Source organism: Dipodomys spectabilis, unplaced genomic scaffold (assembly GCF_019054845.1).
Source record: "Dipodomys spectabilis isolate Male_0828 unplaced genomic scaffold, ASM1905484v1 ptg000053l, whole genome shotgun sequence".
In the NCBI taxonomy this organism is placed as follows: Eukaryota; Metazoa; Chordata; class Mammalia; order Rodentia; family Heteromyidae; genus Dipodomys; species Dipodomys spectabilis.
The window spans coordinates 15,582,001-15,605,686 of NW_024870730.1; the positions used below are offsets into that span (position 1 = coordinate 15,582,001).

Here is a 23,686-nt window from a genome sequence, read left to right on the forward strand (position 1 = left end):
CTGGAGTTTACTCCATGTGGGAGAAGAAAATGCCTTTTAGCAAACTCTTTAAACTCTGTTATGATAAGAACTGATAACTTTGCATTTGAAAATTAAAAACTAATAGAATGTCTCCAAGGCAGCTTCTAGATTTCTAGAGTTGTAGCCGTTATCACCAGATTTACATACTGATATCTCCCTTCATTAAAAATAGGATCAGCAATGATCAAATTTCTGAGCAGAATTGTATCAGCAGTTGGGCTGATAATAGATCATAGAAAGTACAAGTTTTTGGTCATATGTACATAGCTTTTGAGTTTTTCTACTCATCTGATAAGATTATCCTAGACATATACTAATTTCTGTAAATAAGGGAAATCATGGGACCTATATTTCTTTGGGTCTGGCTTACTTCACTTAATATAATTTTTTCCAAACCTTTCCATTTCCTAACAATTGGGGCAGTGTCATTTTTTCTGATGGAAGCATAGAATTTCATTGTGTGTATAACCACATTTTCTTGATCCATTCATCTACTGAGGGGCATTTGGGTTGGATTAAGATGATGCTAAGAGAAATGAACCCCAAGATATGGACACAAGAGGTTTTTCTTTGTTTTGTTTTTTTTAATGTATTATGTGATTTTTTTGTTTCTTTTGTATGTTTTTCTTCCCATGTATATCCCTGTTGTCACTGTATTTGATTTGGGTACCTTGCATCTTGTATATACACTTACCTAATTTGGGGAGGGAAAGAGGAATAACAAAATGCTGAAACAAGGACACAGAATGACCCATTGAAACAATGATACTCACAAGACATAATATTGGAAATAAACTTTACAACTTTGGGGAGGAGGGAAGTGGGAGAAGTGGGTGGAGGGAAGGGATAGTAGGAAAAACAAAGGAGGGAGTAACAATGCTCAACAAGAAATGTACTTGTTACCTTACTGATATAACTGTAACCCCTCTGTACAGCATCTTTACAAGAAAATAATTTTTTAAGTACAAGTTTTGCTTAATTGTTATTCTGTAAGAGACGTATCACCTGCCCATGATAGGATTTCCTTGGACTGTGGTAGACTTGCAAAAGGTCTATAACAGAAATGGAGACTCTGAGGTTTTATCCTTCTGTGGATCTGTGTACCACTGGACCACTTACTCTGGGTGTTACTGCTGAGGTCAGATCTGATTATTTCCTAATGTCATATTACTTGGCCCTGGTCAATTATTCTCTCTCATTTTCTAGTATTGCCAAGGTCAGGTACAGCTTATTCCTAAAACAGCTTCTATGATGACTATGTCCATGACTGGTGACATCACAACCACACCACTGCCACAAACACTACCGCCACCATCACCATAATCACTATTGATACCACTACCATGATCATAACCACTGCCACAAACACTACCACCATCACCACCACCACCACACCACCAAGCCACCAATACCACCATGACTGCCATTATCATCTTTACCACCACCACTAGCCTACACTGTACCACTACAAGAAAATAACTAAGAAGAAAATAATTGGCTAAATCTTACTGTTTTTGAATAAGAACTCAAACTTTGCCATCATTTTCTAAGGAAGCCCTAGGGAACCTTCTAGGGAAGGGTCATTGGCTACTTTATCTACTAACTTTATTAGGTTAATATGAAAGAGTCTGGAGCTAATTAATCAGCTAAGTGATCAAACCACTCACTGAAAATGAGAAAATAAAATAAAAATTTGGCAAATCAGTAGCAGGTCTCAGGTCAGGCCTGGAAGCACACTAGATTTAGTTTTCTTGCTACAGAAGAAGGTCTAATTTCTTCATAACAGAACGTAAATTGTGTAACAAATCCACCGTTCTGTAGTGTGGACATGCAATGAGACCACACTGTCCATGGTGAAAATGTAAAAGATTTTACTGAGTGAAAAGTGCTGATGTGCCAGGACCGCACCTGGAGTCAGGATCCCAGGAAATGGCTGAGTGCCAGCCCACATTGGGTTTTAAGCAGTTTTGGCTACAGCAGGGAAAGGGGGAGGTTGGGTGTTGGTTTTAGCCAATGATAGATACAAAAAATGCACACCTTAAGTTTAAATTTCTTGCCAAGGTTTTGCTGGCAGAAGGCAGGGTAATAGAACAAAGGGTAGTCATGGTTCAGCTGAGTTAGGACTCACATTGTTCAGAAAACAGCAGAAACAGAGTTGCAGAGTTATAGGGTTAAAGAGTTACAGTTACTAGCTAAAATAGCTAGTTAGTCACCAGGGAAGTCTTATCCACAGAAAGCACAGTTACATTTATATCTTAAAAACATTCATTATCCATTTTATACAATCCAAGTCAAATATTATATTCCATCCTTATTTCCTCCACCATATCACTTCCCAGTAGTCTTCTTTAGGGAATATTGTTTTACACTGAGACTGATGCTGCATTCCTCAGGCACACAGATGCAAGGAAAAAGCCTTACAGACTTGGTTGGGCCACCTGATCTTTGGTGCTCTTCACAGTTCAAATGGTGAATAATGAAGAGGCCATTCTCAAATATTAGATTAAGTTTTAGGGGACCCAGGAGGTCAGGAAGGAAGAGCTGCCTATTGTTGAAAGAAGCAGGAACTTCTGTGCACAGTTCTGCTTTAGGAACAACTGGCTCAAAACTTTATTTGTCCTGACTTGTGCTGCATTATGCGTGCAGCAACTGAAATGTAGCCGATATAAACGGCACTCTGAAGACCTGCATGGTAGCCCCTCATGAAAAATGAAGAGGGAAGCAGTGGGGCCTCTGTTGATCTGAGAATAACAAACCAGAATGACAAATACCTAGTCACATTCTAGTAAAATAACTTTAATGTAAAAATAAACAAAAGCAGGCTGGGTGCTGATGGCCCAAGCTTGTAATCCTAGCTACTCAGGAGGCTGAGATCTGAGGATGACGTTCAAAGCCAGCCCAGGCAGCAAAGTCTGTGAGACTCATATCTCCTACAAACTATTCAGAAAATGCCAGAAGTGGTAGAGTGCTCCTCTTGAGCCAAAGAAGATCAAGAACAGCACCTGGGCCCTGAGCTCAAGCCTCAGGACCAGCCCAAACAAACAAACAAACTAAAAGCAAAAGAAGCCTGATAGAAGGGGCCGAAGAAAGGGAAGTGGGGGAGGGAAAAGGAAAAAAGAGAGTCTTGGAGCACCTAATGTTTGTTTTTAATCACGTCTCCTCCTAAATTTGCAATATAGATTAGATCAGCAGTCAGAATTTGGAAATATATGATGGTGACTGATTTTTGAAGTCATGAGAGCAAATAAGCAAAAAAAAGTTGAAACAGACCCACATCAGCAACCAAACTGCTTATTAGACTTATATGTCAAATTTCAAAACATATCCAACAGAAAAAAAATGTATATTAAAATTGTGGAGGGTTAGTCACTAATAGAGTTTTTTACCATGAGGAAAACGACCATTTTCCTCCAGTGTGTTTCAGTAAAATTTTAAATATCATGTTAACTTTATGTTCAAATTATTTTTACTTTCAGCAATTCAGCTCTCAACAATAAATAGATTAATAGTGTTTAGCAGTGTAAATGAGCCTCTGACAATAGTGGAAACAGTTCCAATGTGTTGATAAACTACAACTTAATTAGCAATCTGCTGTAACTAAGTCACATTTAATGAAAATAATGCTGATGTATATTTATACAGATCTCACTGTATTCCAAGTAAAAATATACTGCAGTAAGTTTTATTGTGAAGGCATTGTAACTTTCCTATATAATACATAAATGACAATGAAGAAAAATAAAAATGTAAAATAGCCCAACTGGGCACATAAAGATGTCAATTCATGCTATTTTTCCAATTTTTGTATATTTGAACAAATATTTCAGATATTCATATGGGATACATTGCTATTCCTGTTCCTACATGTCAAGGTAAAATCTGTCTATCCTTTGAATTCAGCTAAGAGGTCAGTTTCTTCAGGTAATCGCTCCTGTTCTTCTTTTTGCCTCTGAACACTTCAGCCCTGTTCTCTTTGGTCCCATGTTGAATATTTTACTCTTCTCACCTTCTCTGCATGGCATAGCTTTCTTCATTTGTTCAACTAGATAAGCTTCTTGAGAGTTGTAAATTTCCTTTGCTTTTGTGTGTGTGTTACCATGAAATATCAAGGAAGTTAATTTAATAAATGAGTGACTCCTCATTCCCTTCCCTGGGTTTATATACTTCAGAGAGATTAGTTTAAATTACTTTAAATTAAATTTGATTAAATTACTCCAGTCTGTAATATATTTTTCATACTCATTAAAAATAATCTGATTCTCAATTCAAATGAAATCTCACAAGAAGCAGGGCCTTCTCTGCCTTATTCACTGTGGTATGCGCAACCTTTTTCATAGTAGCTGATATATAGTAAAAGAATAATAAAGGTTGACCAATTAAATAATTGAATGTAGGGGTATGTACATTATCTACATCATGCAAATGTAGATGATGAAGATAAAAGTACAAGGTCCAGTTGCTGGTGATTCATACCTGTAATCCCAGCTACTCAGGAGGCTGAGATCTGAGTATCTGGTTCAAAGAAGACAGCCCAGGCAGAAAGTCCATGCACCTCACCTCTAATAAACTACTCAGAAAAATCTGGAAGTGGCACTGTGGTTCAAGTGGTAGAGCACTAACCTTGAGCACAAAGAAGCTCAGGGACAGGGCCCAGGCCCTGAATTCAAGCCCCAGGACCAGAAAAAAAAGTACAAGGGTTCAATTGTCTTTATTGATTCTCACTATATCTCAAAGGTCAAACTCCACAAAGAAGTTTCTATGATATATTTGCAATATCTAGTATATGTCTGAGTCAAGCAGAAAAGGTCAGATAAGGTGATGTTAGGGAAATGAACCCTAAGATATGTATTCAAATGTTTTTTTTCTTTCTTGTGATTGTTTCTAACACATTTATAAGATTATTTCTTTGTTGCTTTGTATGTCCCTCCCCCACAGTATAACCCCTGCTTTCACTGTATTTGATGTTAGTATAATTTGTGGAGGGGAAGGGGAAAAACAAATCGTTTAAATAGGGATACAGGTGGACCCATTGCAACAATGAGATGTACAAGTCATTATGTCGAAAACGAACTTTACAACTTTGGTGGGGGGGGGTCGGCAGGGAGGATTGGGTGGGGGGACGGGGGAAAGATGGGAAAGGATGGGAAGGGGAAACAAAGGAGGAGGCTACAATGCTTGATAAGAAATGTACTCATTATCTTGCCCGTGTAATTGTAACCCCTCTGTACAGTATTTTCACAATAAAAAAAAAGGAAAAAAAAAAGAAGTTTCTATGATAATCCTAGAACCATTCTCCTTTATTGTCTTATATATCACAAGCACCATTTGCAAATAAGAAATGGAGATAAAAATGCCAATAACTCTCTCATAGTCATAAATTATGGATGTGAGGGATGAGGTCAGAATTAGATCTTCGGATTTTGGTACATGAATCTTTTTCTCTATCTTTATTTGTGTAAGCTTTACTGTAAAGCTAAGAAAGCCTAGGTTTCAGGGTCCCTTCCTAGCATGAGTTTCTTCCAAAGCCTTGAACCTAATTATATATTTGTAATTTTTAATGTATTTTTCTTAAAAGAAGACTCGTCTACCCTCAATTATATAAATGTTATGTTCCACAAAATTTAGACCCATCCTTGACTCTTCCATCAAATTTTAACTTGACTACAAACCCTCAGAGTTAACCAATAACCTACATTCTTCAGTTTTTGCTTTTCTTGAGATCTTTCTTCTCCTCCCTCTATGTGCTAGGACTCCAATAAAGCTATTTTCCCTGTGTCAAAAATTCTAAAAGTTTAGTGGCTTTGTATTCAGAATATAAGTTCTAAATAAAGACTGTGATTTCCTGGGGGTTTTTTTCCTTCCCAATCAACAACAGGAATATTTCTAAATTCCTACTATATAAGGGGTATTGAAAGATTAAGTTTAGGAAGAATTTTATTTAGTTTGAAGGCAGGTTTGTTTTTCTCCACAGCCAACTAGGCATGTATGTGTAAAGCATGTGTCATTTAAATAAATATGAAAAGACTCAAATCATTGTTATAAACATAAAATTCCAAAAAGGTATGGGCCAAGTACCTGGTTCTTAAGGAACTTTGTGAGCATCTCACCACCACTTTCTACCCTTCACCCCCACCAAAGCCCCAGGCCCATGCACTGCAGCTTTCCCACTTTTTTCCAAAATGATTTCCCCCAAAATGGAAAGCAAATGGTTAACTCAAATATTTTAAGTTTTCCCCATTTTCTGTAAATGTCCTCTTGAATTTTATAATTTATTGTTCTTCAAAGGTTGAAGATTCAATAGGAAAGATTTCTTTTCCTTTCCTGTACTTACTTAGATTTTTCATCTACTAAAAATGGTGCACAGTGTAGCAGCAGCTGTGAACATGAATCAAAACAAAATAATAAATAAGTTGTAGCTCAAATAAAACATTCCAGGCCAGTTTTTAAATCCTCTATGCCAATCTTCGCAGCATTTTCCTGTGGCTGAGTCAGACTGAGTCAGGAGCATTCTCTGAGTCAGAGAAGGCTCCAGGAAGACAGGGAAAGCTGCTGTTGGAGCCCAGGAGTTCCTCAGTGCCCAGAGCTTGCTAGGCCAGACCTGGGAACAGAGGGATGCCTGGCAAATCTCTACTGAATCTATTGCCAGTACTAAGAATCCAAAATAATAGCACTAAGCATAAAGAATACTAATAGATATGATTGCATACTTACTATGTGCTCAAATATGTGCAGGGCTTTTTCTATGCACTGTCTGAAAGGGTACTGGGCATTTTCACGGGGGTAGTCTGATGATACACTGCTTTGGAGGCTATCTATAGCCATTTGAACAATCTCTGACATTTTCAATTTTCTTCACTGCTGAATTCTTAACATCCTCATGGTTTTTGAAGCATAGTCTATTACCAGCTTCCATTCTTGAGATTGGGATTCTGCAGAGGTGAAGGATAGAAATCCTCTCAGTCCAAAGCACACCAAAGTCGAGTTTGTGTGGTTACATGCTTGCTAAACACAAGAAGCTTTCTAATGTCAATCATCCTAAGAAAACAACCATGTGTCCTCTGAGAATTCACCTGTGTATATCTGACAGTCATGTTTCTGTCCTTGCATTCAAGAGTCATGCTTCAGGATTTTAAATTAATAAGCATATGGGCTTATTTAACTATACAACTTTCTGATTTTCAGTTGAAAAACTAGAGCAGTGAGTCTCAGTGCTCCTAGAGGGGCATATTAGAATACAAGGTTTTTTTAAAATAAAGGATATTCAATATGTAATATAATTGTATGTCTGGAGAAGGAGGGGAGGGAGAATGGAAGGGATGGGAAGGGTAAACAAAGGAGGAGGCTACAATGCTTGATAAGAAATGTACTCACTATCTTGCCCATGTAATTGTAACCTCTCTGTACAGTATTTTCACAATTAAAAAATATTATCACAAAAATACTGCCTCTACAAAAATGAATAAAATAGGAAGTAAAAGTCTACCATAATTAGGATGGGGTTTATGATAGCGCAAAAGGGTTCAGCTTATTCCTATTAATTGGGGAGCAAAACAACCTCCACCAATAGCAATAGCAACAATAACAACAATAAAAAGAGTGTTTATGCTCTAGGAAACAGCATTAATGCTCCAGTCTCTGAAGCTGGATTATTTCTTTTCTTCCTTCTTCTCCTCCTTCTTCATTTTTTTTAAAATTACCATACATCAATAGAACAAGGGAGCTTCATTGGAATAATTTTATACATGCATACAAGTTTGCCCTCTGTTATATTTACTTAACCACTTATTGCATAGGTTTATTATTAATTCAATTGTTTGCACTCTTTCTTTGACAATATAATGCTCAAATTTTAGTTGAGCACACATCCCCAGCTGAGTAATGGCAATGTGAATAAATTATGCCAAAAATTGTGTAGGGGTGTGTGTGCGTGTGTGTGTGTGTGTGTGTGTGTGTGTGTGTGTGTGTGTGTGTGTGTGTGTGTCCACGGGCTTGAACTCAGGGTCTGGGTGCTGTCCCTGAGCTTTTTTGTTCAAGGCTAGTGCTCTATCACTTGAGCCACAGATCCACTTCCAGCTTCCTGGGTTGGCTTGGAAACATGATCCTCAGATCTCAGCCTTTTGAAGAGTTAGGACTACAGGCATAAGCCACCAGCACTCAGCGGATATGCATGCTTGTAAACGACTTTTTAAAAAAACATCAACTATTCTCTACTGGACTCTCTTTTTGTTGGCTAAGAGACACCCTAAGTAGACCTTCTTCTTGAATATAGAAAAGCAAAATATTAAGAACTTGTATCACGCCAACATTTTTGCAGTGTTAGAAAGGGATCATTGATATACTCAACACATGAAAGCAATAGCAAAACCAGACTTAATTCTAAAGCACAAGCTTATAATCACAATTGATATTATTTTAAGTTATATTAAATAAGTAGGTTTCATTAGGTAGCCAATGAAGAGACTACCACATGCTATTCAGACAGGAAAAGAAATTTTATTTACTAAACTGCTGCCCCTGCCCTGCATGGTGGAAAGGCATGGCCAAAAAAGGGGCAACCCATCCCCAGGCCAGGACTTACCTAGGCCACGGACAGGAAGAGGTTTGGCCAGGTGGAGGAAAGGTGTGGCCACACTGGATCTGGATGTGACCTCAGGGCCTGGGAATCACGGTCAGATGGAAGGCCTGGGGCAGCCCAGGATGTAACCTACCAGAAGGGGAAGGTGACCGCTTCCAGGTCTGCCAGTTACCTAGGTAACTCAGATACTGGGTGGAAACTTAGCCAAGAGGTAGGGAGTTGTCTGCACAGGGCTTACATAGCTGGGTACAGTTATGTTTACTATGACAAAGCAAATGGCTCCAAAACATTTACAGTTTTATGAATCCAAAAAACTATCAAATATATATAAACATATATATATGGATTTTAGTCTTAGGTGAATTATTCTGTATCTCAGTACAAAATACTGATTTTTTTGTATTTTTAAAATAAAAGAAGGATTTCAATGGAGGCATCTAAAAAAGATTTCTAGCAAGAATGATTTAAATAGCATCTTGTTTGAGGAACAAACTTCTGTTCAGTGAACACTGCTTTGGTACAGTACTACTTGCTCCCAGAATGTAGGAGCAACAGCTCAGGCAACAGGATTACTTTCAGAAAGCCACAACTTTCTGACATGATATCTAAATTTCTTTTCTGATTCACAAATGGTAATCAGAACACATCAGAGACCTAGATGTTGATGAGCCCTGGGTCCTTTTGCTGTGTAGTTCTAAAGATGCTTTGAAGCGTATGTAGATTTGTTGAGAAGCAGTTTTAGACATATTGTCCTTTTAATATGGTGCTGTTGAATTCAACTACTGCCATATGCTATTTATTTTGCTTTTCTTTGGGGGTTTTCATTAATTCTTGATGCCATCAAGGGTCTAAACAAGCTCCCAAGCCCTGCTTTTTGCACTTAGAGAAATGAGATAATTACTTCCAGAGTGACAGTAATTCACATTCATGAGCAAAAGCACATAGCTTGGGGAAATTAGATAGGTTGAAATGAATAGAAGATTATAAATTTAATTATAAGTTATAAAGACATTAAGAGGGAACATATTTCACAGGCAGACAGACACATTTGTTTAGAGGATACACAATACTCTAAAGCTTATATTCAAATCAACTACAAAATAAAGACAATCAACTCAGGATAAGTTATTTGGGTAATAAGTTCATGGTTCTCAAGTGGAAAGAAAGAAACAAGGAACTTTGGCTGGGGGGGAAAGGGGAGCAGATGGGAAGGGATGGGAAGGGGAAACAGAGGAGGAGGCAACAATTCTTGATAAGAAATGTACTCATTACCTTGCTCATGTAATTGTAACCCCTCTGTACAGTATTTTCACAATAAAAAAAAGAAAGAAAGAAACAAGGACAAGGATTTACATTCTCTCAATGTCATTCCTTCCTAAAAGTTTCAAGGAGCAAAAGCTGAGATTCACTCTGATTGTGAATTTATAATGCTATACCTGAAAGCCTTTCATTGGAAGCTTAAACAACAAAACTCTTAAGCTCTTAAGTTCCTGTTGAACATAGATTACAAATGAGAGGGGAAAGGTTAAAGGTTTTAACATCCTTAATTCTAAAATTAAAGAGTTTATCTGCTGGAACCTTCCTTCCTAAACCAAATCCCTTAGCTTTTGCTTCATTCCTGATAGGCGGCTATTTGCCTAATGGATACATGTCAGAAGCTCAACTCATCACTTACAAACCGAGTCACTCATAATAGGTCACATAATATTTCTCAAATAAATGTTCACAGTAAGCACCTGCAATGACCCAATAAATATTCCTCATTCCTATTTTCCTTTTATTTTTGCAGTTCTTACTCTCTACAACTGGTATCTTCATTTTAATTTTTATGCATTACTGTTATCTCTCCCAGAACTTATGTTTATTATAAGAAGAAATTATGTATTATTCACATTCTCTCACAAATCCACAAAGAGTTTCAGATCCACAGATAAGCACATAACTAAAGCAAAGTCTGAGGGAGTCTTGGCCAAAAGGAAAAGAAAACAAAGAACAGAAGTTTCCCTTAACTCTGACAATATAGAACTTAAAAGATACTAGTTTATTTTGTGACCATTTTTGTATTGAAATACCTTATAAACACAACGTGACGTTTGCTGGTTGTTATTATTAAATTTTAGTCTTTATTCAGAAAATGAAGTGGTGGAAACTCTCTCTTCATCATTAAAAAAAAAAAACATTAGAACTATAAAATTCCTGGTGGTATAAGATGGTATTTGTGAAACTGGAATCAAGACTCCTCAATAGTGTTATTTGCCTTCTCCTACTTCCTACACTGTAGGTCTGGGATGAGAAATAAAGGAAATTAAGTAAAAAAATAATACTAATTTAAAGAAGCTTAATAGCTTCTATTACAAGCTTGAGTAAGAAAAAAAGGAAGTGGGAAATATGAATCTGTGGCAAGAAAATAGAAGGAATGGGGAGAATAATAGAGTGACTCGGAACAGGAAGCCATGGACACCTAGATCGACACGTTAAATTGTAACCTTTTTGTTTAACCTCTTGAAATTCAGAAAAATAAAATACCCGAGAATCAGTAGCTCACACTTACAATCCTAGCTACTTAGGAAGCTGAGATGAGCATTGTGGTTCAAAGCCAGCCCAAGGAAAGCCTATGAGACTTTTATCTCTAATTACTGCACATAAAAAAACAAAGCCTAAAGTGGAGCTATGATGCAAGTGGTAGAGCATCAGCCTTGAGCAAAATAGCTCAGAGACAGTAACCAGGCCCTGAGTTCAAGCCCTGGGACTGCCATCAAATTAAGTGAATAAATATAAACAAATGTATAAAAATTTGGAAAATAAAGTGACGAAGAAGAATCATTACTGGTTTTAAAACCATATTTGGGGCCCACAGGGCCGCCCCTCGCCTCTCCATAACTGCTCGCACTTGGGCCAAGGTGCCATAGCCGCTCGCCCTCCCGAAGGGGGAGGAGGAGAAGGGGAGGGGAGGAGGAGAAAGAGAGGGAGGAAGGGGAGGAGGAGGAGAGGGAGGAGGAGGAGGGGGAGGAGGAGGAGGAGGAGGAGGAGGTGGTGGTGGTGGTCTTTGCCGCCTCTCCAAATGTTTGGAGCTAATACTCCAGAGAGAAACTGAAACTGATCCTCTTGGATTAGCAGTAACTAGTCATAATGAAGAAAATTAGTCTTCAAACCTTCCTGAACTATTTTAATTTGAATAAAAGCAAAGAAGAAACTGACTTCATGGTAGTCCAGCCACCACCTTTAGCCAGTGACTTTGGAAAAGAAGATTCCTTGTTTGGTGGCTGCTATGGTACAGACATGGCCAGCTGTGATCTCCACGATAAGGAGAAGAGGGGGACACCCAGATCCAAGAGCGAGAGTCTGATGGGCACCCTGAAGAGACAGAGCTCTCGGTGACGTGACGCACAAGCCTAAAGGCAAAGGCAGCACGCCCCCCGGGGCTCTGCTGATGACGACACCTTCTCCTCCTCCTCTGCCCCCATCGTCTTCAAGGATGTCAGAGCCCAGGAGCCCATCAGGCCCACCTCCCTCCGCAGGCACCACTACAGCCCCACACCCTGGCCTCTGCAGCCCACAAACTCCGAGGAGACGTGTATCAAAATGGAGGTGTGAGTCAAGGCCTTGGTTCACTCTTCCAGCCCAAGCCCAGCCCTGAACGGTGTGTGAAAGGATTTCCACTACCATCAGTCGGAAACTGTGTGCCAAGAGCCAAGTATTCCACTCAAGAGATATGATTCCCCCACGGGAGACCTGTGTCTCCACATGGACGATCACGTGCCTGTAGCTACTGGACTTATGCCTCAGGACTACATGCAGTATACCATGCCTTTAGACGACAGGATGTACTTTGGAAGGATCGAGGAGCTATTGTCTGGACAGTTCTTCACCCATGGAGGTCTCTGCGATTCCTCCTCAGGAGGGAGGGAGCTCTTTCCTAGAAGAAGAGAATCAGGTAGACCAGGACCTCGTCATTGGCCCACAGATCTTCATGAATCAGTCTGTGAATGGCTTACTGATTGGCACCACAGGAGTCATGTTTCAGAGCCCCAGAGCAAGTCACAATGATGTCCCTCCGCTGTCACCATTGCCACCTCCAATGCAGAATAATCAAATCCAAAGGAACTTCAGTGGACTCACTGGCCCAGATGCCCATGTGGCTGAAAGTATGGGCTGTCGTTTGAATTTTGATCCTAACTCTGCTCCTGGGGCTGCCACAGTGTATGACTCTGTGCAGAGTAGTGGTCCCATGGCTGTGACAAGCCTGACAGAGGAGCTGAAGAAACTTGCAAAACAAGGGTGGTATTGGGGACCGATCACATGCTGGGAAACAGAAGGGAAGCTGGCAAATGTGCCAGATGGCTCTTTTCTTGTGTAGGATAGTTCTGCTGACCGTTACCTTTTAAGCATGAGCTTTTGCTCCCATGGTAAAACACTTCACACTAGAATCAAGTACTCTAATGGTAGATTTAGCTTTTATGAACAGCCAGATATGGAAGGACATATGTCTATAGTAGATCTAATTGAGCATTCAATCAGGGACTCTGAGAATGGAGCTTTTTGTTATTCACGATCTCAGTTGCCTGAATTTGCCATTTACCCTGTCAGACTGACCAACGCGGTATCAGGGTTCATGCAGGTGCCTTCTCTGCAGGACCTGTGTCGTTTTGTTATGTTAGTATACCAGAATACACTTCATTCAGAAACTGCCTTTGCCAAACAAAATGAAGGATTATTTACAGAAGAAGCACTAATGAAAGATTGAGAACCCTGCGTCTTGCACTTTGAGAATAAGAAAAAGAGATTGAAAAACAGTTTACAAACTTTCAACTCCATCAAAATCCTTTGCTGCCATAACTATTTTAGTTTTAAGTGTAAAAGAGTCATCGAATTCTTTAGGGGTAAGGAAATGTCTGCAAGGTGTGGTGGGTTTATTTTGGTTCTTTAAAAAGGGTTGACTTGAGGTTCTAGAAGTGTGAATTGTGTTCATTGCAGAACAATCACAATGAGAATTATCAGATTTTCCTGAATCCCCTAGTCCTTTGCTGCTATCCATTGTGATTTTTATGCATTAAAAGCACATTTCATGTATATTCAACCCTAAGTTGAATGAAACTTAGCAAATGAAAATTGCTGTCCTTAAATGGCCAGTTTTCAAATGATAGTGTTGAATAAACATATATGTGTGTGATAAAACACTGAAAATGATTTGTTCATCTCATACTATAAAAAGATTATTCAGAATTATGAATTGGCATAAATTTAATCTCATACTATAAAAAGATTATTCAGAATTATGAATTGGCATAATCTTGGCTATTGGAATGCAAATCTACATGTTTTACAACACTTTTCTAAATTATTTTTAAGGTTATGTTAATTTTTTATTGTGAAAGGCTGGGTCTGTTTCCTTCATTTTCATATTGTCTCTTTAAAAAAAATGGCCTTACATTAACAATTGTAAAAAAAAATATACCACCAGTTTAGAAATTGTTGCCTTTTCTATCCTTCAACTTGGGTATAAGTTGGCCTAAGTTAAAAAGTCGTGGAACCAGAACTGTTGTAGAAATAAAAGATAACTGTACTCTCCTAAAAAAATAATAAATAAAAACATATTTTGGGATTACCTGCACATTTTAATTTCATCCCCACCAGGTTGCTCAGCAAAAACAGTTGATTGGTAGTAAACAACACATTGAAAAGGAAGTTTGTAGGAATCCTTCATGACCATCCCAGGGGACCACACAGAGGCAGGCAGGTACAGGAGAAAGATTATTATAAGGTTTATTTGAGGGGCCATATCTCCCTGGGAGAAGAACAAGGCATCCATTCCTATCCCAGTCACAAGTAGGTCTTGGGGGAATTGAGGGAAGAAGTAAGGTAAATGCATGTGCAGGTGGGTCTGGGTGGAGAGAGTGTGTGGCCAGCTGTAGGGTGGGAACTCTAGAGCAGAGAGGAGCTCAGGTCTGGATGGAGTTGAGGACCAAAGGTGGGGATAATACTAACATTCCCTGCTTTGTTGTTTAATAAAAATAGGGGTTACCAGGCTGGGGGTAAGGGCAGAAGTTGTTTCTTATGAAGCTACCTCTTGCTGTAAAGGGGCAAAGCAGTCAAGGGTCCCTGATTTGTTGCTCAGCTGGGTACCATCCAAGAAGCATTTGCTTGACAGTTTTGTTGGTAAAGTTCCTTATCTTTTCCATGACAATAGTTATCAGAGCCAAGAGGTGTCATGGGCTCTTTTGGCTATTTCCTGCTGGCCTGGGGGCCTCTAAAAGTCCCTGTAACTGGGTCTTTAGGGTCTGGGCAAAGCAGGGCAGTGTAAGTGAAGTCTCCAGTTGCCTATAGTAACAGGATGGTCTGGACTTGTTCCCAGGTGGTGTCATGGTTGTGGGGGCTGTTATCCTGTTAAAAGAAACATTGGAAAGGTCAGGCAAAAGGTCAACAAGGTGACAAGGTCAGTTAACATGAATGACACAGGAGAACACACCCTGGCCATAGGCCAGAAAAGTTCCATTTGGAGCATAAGCCCTGTTGTGGCCCATTACAGGAAAGGAGAAATAAAACTGGACTGGGGGCAGGAAAGGAATGGCAACTGGGTAGGGGAGAGCATAGTGGACTGGTTGGGAGTGACCAGTCAGAGGTTACTACAAATAACATGTACAGGGAGTTTGGGATTTAAACCATCTCCACATTTTACAACCTTAGCTTTATAAAACCCACTGTCACAGATGACTGGAAAGTTCTTGCCCAGTTATGAAGTAGACAGACATGGGCATTAGAAAGGCATGCTTACAAACTTAACTTCCCATGACCTCCTGGCTCTGATCAATTTTTGAAGGGCCAAGTACAAGTAACTCCAGGATCTGACACTATCTGGCCATCCAAACAGTGGCTTGTCATTGCCAGGGTCCCAGGAGTGTCTTTTTCCCATGGGATAAATGCACCTTTGGTATTTTCCATGGTTGGTCACTGGACTTGAGCTCAGGGTTTGAGTGCTGTCCCACCACACCGCAGCTCAAGGCTAGCACTCTGCCACTTTGAGCCCAAAAGCAATTCCATTTTTTTCAGCACTCTGCTGATAGATTAGACATGACAATCTCACAGGGATCTTTCTCTGCTGGGGCTGCCTTCAAACAGCAGTTTTCAGATCAATAAGTCTTTCAGAAGGCCACTTTACTTCAATGGAAAGCAGCAAAGATGGTCATTGGAACTAGTTTTTTTTTTTTTTTTTTTTTAACTAGTTTTATAAGCATGATCTTACCTGGAACTTATTAAAGGCCAAAGTTACATTTGACAAACTTGTAAGACTCCTCTGTCCTTTTCTGTGGGCCTGCTGGAAACTCTTACAAAAAACCTATGCTTTAATTTACATTTAAATGCTCCCTTGAAACACTGGGCAACACCCATTACCTCTTGGCCTATAGTTTAAAATGGCCATACAAATTACATACAAATCAAATTACATCACTTTGCTCATACACTGCTTACGGTCTAACTTGTGGGAATTAACATTACTGACAAGTGGAAGGGAACACAAACAAATCAGGATGATGTAAAGGCCTGAGCTTTAGGGGATCTGAAGAGTCTTGTGCTTTTCACCCCAAATCAGCAGGCTTTGGTCACATGTGATGGTGCAAGGCCAGGGTCTGGGCTAGGCTGTGGCATTCTCCCAGTATGTATGCATGGTCACACCTCCCACTGGTTACCTGCAAAATCTCTACACATACTGCCTAAAGACCTGGTTCACACTGGCTTTTGCAGGCTGGTGCCACTGGTTGAGGCAGCTGTGACAACTTTGTTTTGTTCCCTGTCATTTTCCCATGCAAGGAGAAAACTACATCCTGAGTCACTCTGGTCCCTTTATTTTAAAGGGAGTTAATCAGTGCAGAGGAACAAACCTTAGCCATAGTTTACCAGCCATGATCAAATATACAATATTTAACTTTAGTAAAGATGGAAATAAGGAATGACATAGATCACAGCCAGCTTAATTACCAACTTCATTTATTTTCCAAAGGTAATCGAAGGAATGTAAACTTGTTCAACCACTTTGAAAAGCAGTATAGAGGTTCCTCAAAAGACTCCACATAGAGCTCCCCTATGACCCAGCAATCCCACTTTGGGGCCTTTACCCAAATGATCACAAACAAGACCACACTAAAGCTACCAGCACAACTATGTTTATTGCAGCATTATTTACCATAACTAAGATATGGAACCAACCCAGATGCCCCTCAGTAGATGAATGGATCAAGAAAATAATGGAATTCTATGCTTCCATCAGAAAGAATGACATTGCCCCATTTGTTAGGAAATGGAAAGACTTAGAAAAAATTTTATTAAGTGAAGCAATCTAGGCCCAAAGAAACATAGGTATTATGGTTTCCCTTATTTGCAATAACTAGTATATGTCTGGAACAAGCAGAAAAAGTCAAAAGCTATGTACATATGACCAGATAAGATGATGTTAAGCAGATGAACCCCAAGATAGGGACACAAGTGGTCTTTTCTTTCTTGCTATTGTTTCTAACGTATTTATAATGTACCATGTGATTTTTTTTGTTGCTTTGTATGATCCTCCCCCATGGTATTACCCCTGTTTTCACTGTATTTGATGTGGGTCTAATTTGGGGAGGGGAAGGAAGAAAACAAAATGTTTAAATAGGGATACAGGTTGACTCATTGTAACAATGAGATGTACAGGACACTATGTTGAAAAATGAACTTTACATTTTAGGTGGAGAGAGGGAATGTAGTTGTGGAGGTGGGAGGGAAGGGATGGTAGGGAAAAAACATAGGAGGAGGTAACAATGCTCGATAGGAAATGTACTCATTACCTTGCTCATGTAACTGTAACCCCTCCATACAGTATTTTTACAATAAAAAAACTTATTTAAAAAAATTTAAAACACGGCAACAGAAGGGAACAAATAAAAGGAAAAACGGAAAGAAGAAAAGAAAAGGACAAAAAGAACTGCAAACAGTACAATAACAAAAAACTCTTGCTTCCATTTCTTTGAGTTTATTTCAATAAGCATCACTTTATATGATCATATTCACATAGCTATTCTTTGTTCTCACTGTGTGAATGTTTAGAGTGCTATTTAATTAATTATGTCCAGGTGTAATTATTTGTCTTTTACTATCGATTAGGTTTACTTGTAGATTTATATGCACATTCTAATTATTACACTTTTTTTTTCGGTCATAGGGCTTGAACTCTGGGCCTGGATGCTGTCACTCAGCGCTTCAGCTCAAGGTGAATGTTCTGCCACTTGAGCCACAGCACCACTTCTTCTAATTATTACAAATGAGGGAAATTATACAGCATGTTTCTTTGGGTCTGACTTACTTCACTCAGTATAATTTTTTCCAAGCCTTTCCATTTCCTTATGAATGGGGCAATGCCATTCTGATGGAAGCATAGAATTCCATGGTGTATATATATCATATATTCTTGATCCATTTGTCCACTGAGGGGCAACTGGGTTGATTCCATATCTTGGCTATGGTAAACAATGCTGCAATGAGCATGGTTTTGCTGGTGGCTTTAGTGTAGCCTGCTTTATGGTCAATTGGATAGATGCCCAGGAATGAGATTGCTGAGTCATAGAGAAGCTCTATCTTTAGTCTTTTGAGGAATCTCCATGCTGCTAGGAAATGTACAATTTTGAATTATTGTTTAGTCAGATGTCAGGGATCAGATTTTCATAAATAACTATATTTTCATAAATAACTTTACATATGTTCATACTCTTTGTGAACAAATGCATTTTAAAATCTTTTGATTGATTCAAATATTGGCTATGCATCACAGTGTATGACGGGTCATATTAGCTTTCTACTTCTTACTACAAGTGGCTTAGTCCACTTCCTGTTGCTATGAAAGAAAATCTGAGATTGAGTAACTTATAAAGAAAGAGGTTTGTTTTGGTTCACCATTCTGGGAGGTCTAGGAATATGAGCAGCATTATCTTGGGAGGGCTCCAGGTGAGGCAGAAAAGAGAAAGGCAAATGAATGTATACAATGAGGGAGAGAGAAGAAGGGACCAAACATTTTTAATGTGTTATTATAAAGGTAATGTACAAAGGGGATGCAGTTACATAAGTCAGAAAATTAGTACATTTTTCTTTTTAGACAATGTTACCCCTCTCTTTCTATCAGTTTTTCCCTCCCATCTTCACCCACAAATTGTATAGTTCATTTTCCAGATCATAGCTAGTAAGTACAGTACTCTATAGGAGGAAATTGGTACATGCCTAGCAATTAAAAGACTTAGTATGATTAAGATTCAGAGTGCAGCTGTTGGTGGCACATACTTGTAATCCTAGCTACTTAGAAGGCTGAGATCTGAAGATCATGATTTAAAGCCACACCCATAGACAAGTCCATGAGACTCTCATCTCCAATTAACCAGCAAAAAGCAGAAGTAGAGGTGTGGCTCAAATGGTAGAGTGCCCACCCTGAATGAAAAAGCTAAGGGAGAGCACAAAGCCCTGAGTTCAAGGCCAATATCAACACACACAAACAAACAAGCAAGGACACTCAGTGTAGAGCATGAGAAGAATAAGTGGCCTGAAAATAAAGTGACATTTAAAGGAGGTGATATTTCAGAGAGGCACAAAGGGTGATGAGCCTGAAAAACAGAAAAAGCAGCGAACTGAAAAACCAAGAGAAAGCGGTTTCAGAAAACTCTTTAAAAACCACCCAGGAGATGACCTTTGTAAATGCTGATAGAACATGGATAATAGAAGTCCCTTTTTTTGTTATTGTGTAGGGGGTTTTTTGGTGTCTGTTGGGGTGGGGAGTTGCATGATCCTGGGGGTTAAACTTTTTTTTGGGGGGGGTCCAGTCGTGGGGCCTGAACTCTGGGCCCGGGCACTGTCCCTCAGCTCTTCAGCTCAAGGCTAGCGCTCTACCACTTGAGCCACAGCGCCACTTCCAGCTTTTTTCTTGTTGCTTATGTGGTGCTGAGGAATCGAACCCAGGGCCTCAGGCATGCAAGGCAAGCGCTCTACAACTGAGCCACCTTCCCAGCCCCTGGGGGTTAAACTTAAGGTCTAGGCACTGTCCTTAAACTTCTTATGCTCAAAGCTAGAACTCTACCACTTGAGCCACAGCTCCACTTCCCACTTTTTATTGGTGGGGAGAGGTTAGTTAATTCAAGATAAGAGTATCATGGGCTTTCCTGCCTGGGCTGACTTAGAACCAAGACTTTCAAATCTCAGCCTCCTGAATAGCCAGCAATAAAGGTGTGAGCTATTGGAGCCCAGCAAAGTGGTTGTTTTAAATATTACAAGTGTAATCTTTAATATTTGCCTCCCAGAATACGCTATATTTTACATTAGAAATGTATTTGCCTATGGAAAGATTAAATTGGTTATATACAAAATGTAAAGAAGCTAGGTGTGGTGGCTCATGTCTGTAGTCCTAATTCCTCAGAAGGCTGCACTTGCCAGGCTGAACAGGAAAGTCCATGATGCTCTTTTCTCTAACTGACCACCAAAAAAGGCTGGAAGTGGAGCTGTAGCTTAAGTGATAGAGCATTAGCATTGAGCAAAAAAGCTAAGGAGCAGCACCCTGGCCCTAAGTTTAAGCTCCAGCCAGCAGAAAAGCAAGCGAGAGAGAAAGAGAGAGAGAGAGAGAGAGAGAGAGAGAGAGAGAGCAAGAAAGGAAAAAGAGAGAGATGAAAGAAAGAAAGAAGAAAGAGTAAGAAAGAAAGAAGAGAGAAAGAGGAAGGAGGGAAGGAAGGAAGGAAGGTAGGAAGGAAGGAAGGAAGGAAGGAAGGAAGGAAGGAAGGAAGGAAGGAAGGAAGGAAGGAAGAAAGGAAGGAAAGGAGGAAGGGAGGAAAGGAGGAAGGGAGAAAGAGGCATGGGGGGAAGGAAGGAAGGAAGAAAGAAAGCTAAAGGAAAAAAACCAAGTGCATTTTTTGCACCTTTCATACAAATTGGACATTCAGCAAAACAATAAACTTTGCTTGCAGCAGTAAGACACTGCGCTTGTGACTATCAGTGATCTGCAGGCCAGGGGACTGGGACCCCTTCTCCACACATTTTATCAGGGAAAGAAGCCTACTTCTTTCCCTGGAACTACAAAGGCATCTAAAGCTGTTCTGGAAAAGGAAGCATAACTATTGGTCCTTTTCCCATTGGGTTCATTTGTTTTCCTGCTTTAAAAATGGGATTTTCCATACTTTAAAATGAGAATTAGTATAGATAGAGTCATTTGTTTTCACATTACTGTCGAGCACAATTTGCAACTCTGTTATACAAGTCAAATAGTATTTTGAAAATAACTATTAAACAAAGTCATTCAATATAGTAATGATAGTTTCAAATAAAACAAGGTAAAATGAATAAAATGATAACGCATGGAAATTAGGTTTTTCCACAGACATATGATTCACAGAACACCAATTGCTTAGGATGTTGACATATATTATTCTAATTCCCCCCAAAAGTCCATGCTCATTTAAGTTGGGAAAATTAGTTTAAAAAACAAACAAAAATTTTTAATGCAAAGTCTTCTAGGTGCATTTACTTTGCCTATGAAAATTTTGACTCTTCAAGAGGATAATAGAGAATATTCTATTTCCTGAATTTATTTATCCACAGATTTTTTTTTCTTGCAATGCTAGGGATGAAACTGAGGTCTTACATTCACTAAGCCAGTGTTCTGCCACTGAGCTGCATCCCCAGCCCTGTCATAAACACTTTTAGAAGCATTTATCACATTTAAAAATGGTGATAAAGCCGGGCTGGTGGCTCAATCTGTAACCCAGAGGCAGAGAACAAGAAGACAAGGAGAGTCTGGGCAAAAAGTTCATGAGATCTTATCTCTATCACAACAAAACTGGTCAGGGTGGCACTTAACTGTCACCCCAACGATGCAGAAAACATAAACAGGAGGCTTATGGTCTAGGCCAGTCCCAGCATAAGCTTGACACCCTTAGTTGAAAAATAAAGGTGGCAAAAAGGGCTGAGGCCGTAGCTCACGTTGTAGAGAAAAGTGTAAAGTCCTTGAATTCAAACCCCAATACCACAAGAAAAAAAGAGGAGTCCCAATCTTTGAACAATGGAATCACGATCCTTAGCCTGCTGCTTCCCCTACACTGTGGTTCATCAGTTAGCAACTGAAAATACTGCAGAAAAGTACAGGACAAAACACTGAAGCAGTAGAAACTAATATAAGGTGCCCATCATCTTTTCTTTCCCTATTTGGTGCACATTTCTTCTCCCTTCCTTCTCCTGATAAAATTTCTCAGACTTCTCATTTGTTCTGAAGTACACTGAATATGTACAGATCAAGAAAAGGGCCTAACTGTTCACGTTTGCCTTTTCTCACAAGAATCAGAGGAAATTATGACTTAGCATAATATGGCCTCAAGACTTCCTAGATGTGTAAGGATATATTGGGAAGGTCAGTTAGCTTCTCTGAGCTTAATATCCTGTGTACAAAGTAATAATAGTTTCTACCTATTATACTGAGAACGCTTGTCCTTTGTGTATATATACTAAGTGAAAGACTGAGTACGTGTGTGTGTGTGTGTGTGTGTGTGTGTGTGTGTGTGTGTGTGTGTGTGTTAGGACATAGTGTGTACATACATTTTTATGTTGTTTTAGCTTACTGAAAGATAAGCAAATGAATGAAAACCAAAATAAACTCACAATAACAAGGACAACAAAAGGAGATATCAATAAAATTATTGGAATAAATTCATAAAAGACAAGAAGGAAATAAAGGAACACTACTAATAGAGCAGGACAGAGGGGCCCATGACTAGCACCAGGTTTGGCAAATGTTTTCTCTAAAGGCCAGACAGAAACATTTTAGGTTTAGTAGACCAAGAGAAAAACTAGAGGGAACTATGTAAGTACTTATTGTAACTATTCAATTTTGCTATGGTGATCAAAAGTAGCCACAGACAATGCATATATAAATGAATGTGATCCAATAAAACTTAACTTATACACAGTGAAATTCTAATATATTATTTTCATCTGTCACATCTTTCTTTCTTTTTTAATCTATTTAAGGGTTAGGGATTTAGCTGTGTGGAAGAGGCCCTGAATTCAGTCTTCAGCTCTGAAAAATAAATCTATTTGAAATACAAGTTAAAATGTATAAATAGCTGTAAGCCCTGGGGTTATAGAAAAACAACAGGTAGTTGACAAGATCTGGACTGTCAGGTAGTTTGTCAATCCTTTCCTTGAGCATGTTGATATGAGAAAAGGTTGAGAAGGTTCTAGGCCACAAAGACACAGGTACCACCAAAAGCAACAAAGAGAGAGAATGAGAGATGAATGAAAACAGAAAGATTCATTCTCTTGACCTTCCCCGAATGCCTCTACAGAAAGGAAATTGATAGAGATAAGAAATCCTGATCTTGTTCCAGGCTCTGAGCATTTTATCTAAGTATGGTAAGTGTAGCTCCTCAAAATGATTTTCCTTTTTTTTTATTTTGACATGTTCCTTTTCATTACCTACACTAGTTCTTGAACAAGTGTCATGCTTGCCTGATTCTCCTCAGGATTTCTAGTGCTGTTGACATTTAGACACCCTGGAAGGATTTTCATCTTTATCCCCACCCTGCTCATACAAGCTCTACAGTACTTTGAAGCCACTCAAATTGGAGCTCTTGGTAGAGGGATTTGCCCTCCGCTGTGCTTTTCCGTTTGCTTAGCCTTTCCCATGGTGTCCCAGAGGACAGACCAAGTTTTCAGAGATGCAAACAAATGCATACATCTGTGTTAGCACATCTATCTACTGTGTGACAATGGCTCAAAAGCAACATTTGAACATTTCAAGAAATTATCACAAGGGCCAGGGAGAAAAATGGGACAGGGGAGGTGGGGAAAGAGGCCTATCCCAGAAAGGTTTGGCTACATGGGACTAAAGACCTCTGACCCTGCACCTAATCTTGGAAAAGGATCACTGTGTGATTGTATGATGTAGCAGTCATTTACCTTGGCTACTTATAACCAGTTCCTCCTTAATTGTTATTTGTTGGTGGTGCTCGTGACTTGGTTTGGTTTTGGTGGTGCTGGCAATCAAATTAGGATCTCTATTCATGTTAACATTAACTGCTTTCCAACCCTTCCATTCTTAAT

The 23,686-nt window shown here is 39.3% G+C and overlaps 1 pseudogene; it reads left to right on the top strand.

The window, feature by feature from the left end:
• Positions 1 to 11,723: 11,723 nt before the first annotated feature.
• LOC122107786 lies at positions 11,724 to 13,465 on the top strand (annotated as a pseudogene).
• Positions 13,466 to 23,686: the final 10,221 nt, after the last annotated feature.